The sequence below is a fragment of the Penaeus monodon genome, chromosome 24 (genome assembly GCF_015228065.2).
Source record: "Penaeus monodon isolate SGIC_2016 chromosome 24, NSTDA_Pmon_1, whole genome shotgun sequence".
NCBI lineage: Eukaryota > Metazoa > Arthropoda > Malacostraca > Decapoda > Penaeidae > Penaeus > Penaeus monodon.
In genome coordinates, this window is record NC_051409.1 from 35,802,014 (window position 1) to 35,803,226 (window position 1,213).

The following is a 1,213-nucleotide window of genomic DNA, read 5'->3' on the forward strand; positions in this document are numbered from 1 at the left end:
TTATATATATATATATGGGGGGGGGGGTATTACTTAAATTTGTTACTGCACATTCTGTATGTATACCTTATGACTGTGTCTAGTAAATTATTCCCAGTATGGATGTCAGGGCAATTTGGAATTACCAGGCATTAAGGATATATTTAGTAGAACATGATTTTAGGGCATCTTACTAATTATTCATAACTGTACACGAAAAATAAAGATTTTATTAGCGGAACAAAAGTTCAATTTGATTTTATCGTACATTGTATGTATTACCAGTGTAAAGCATGAGATAACTCTAAAATGACACTTTCTCAATAGAGTAAGTAAATTGCAATGGACAGCATACACACGAAATTATTTCACACTTATAACGGCATAGGAAGGATATATTAATGCATCCTAATATCCTCCAGCCAGGAACGCGGGAACCAGAGGTAGTTATCCGTCTAACATCCGAGAAAACCAAGAAACAGAATACAGTGCGTTATGACTTTGTTTCTGGTATGTACCATCCGGTGGCCGAGGAAGACCCAGTGTTTGATATCCTTACACTCCCCTCTAGATCTGTACACAGGGATGATGCAACGTTCATAGATCTTAATCCTCCCGTTAAACAGTCGCTAGGTAACGTTCCTTTAATTCTTATATACTAAAAAGTAGCGATATGTATGATGAATAAGATAACAAGTAGTACATAATGTGAATATTAGTATATTCTGTGTTGAAAATATATGTATTTTAAATTTTGCTGACAGAAGATTGTGGCGTGGATAAAGAAGCAGAGGCTTTGAACGCGGAAGATGATGAGGTTTATAACAGTGTAATTTCCAAGGAAGAACTTCAGAGGATTGACGCCCAACCGAACCCTTTCAATTTCAGCGACCGAGTGTCTCAGACAATCAAAATTCCTAGAAAGGTATTAACTTTGGCTGTCTGAACCAATGGAAATCACATTAATAATGCACTATAAGCAAAATAAATATTAATTATGGACTGATTATATACGCAAAAGTCTTTTCAATAGGATTCGTCTATACAAACCGAGCCAGCACCTAGCACCACATTCTCTATCAACGTAGGCCTTTGTGACATATATCAAGCATACGAGATTGATTATGCGAAGTTCCTCAATGCAGAAAAGGAAAAAGAACGGGAAAGCGCGAGAGACAGATCTGCCACGAAATCAATACAGGTAAGATGTAAGGTTTAACCTCTCGAGGTCAGT

At 36.9% G+C, this 1,213-nt stretch overlaps 1 pseudogene; it reads left to right on the top strand.

The window, feature by feature from the left end:
* The window catches only part of LOC119588959, a 58,988-nt pseudogene that overhangs the window by 49,080 nt on the left and 8,695 nt on the right, over positions 1–1,213 (top strand).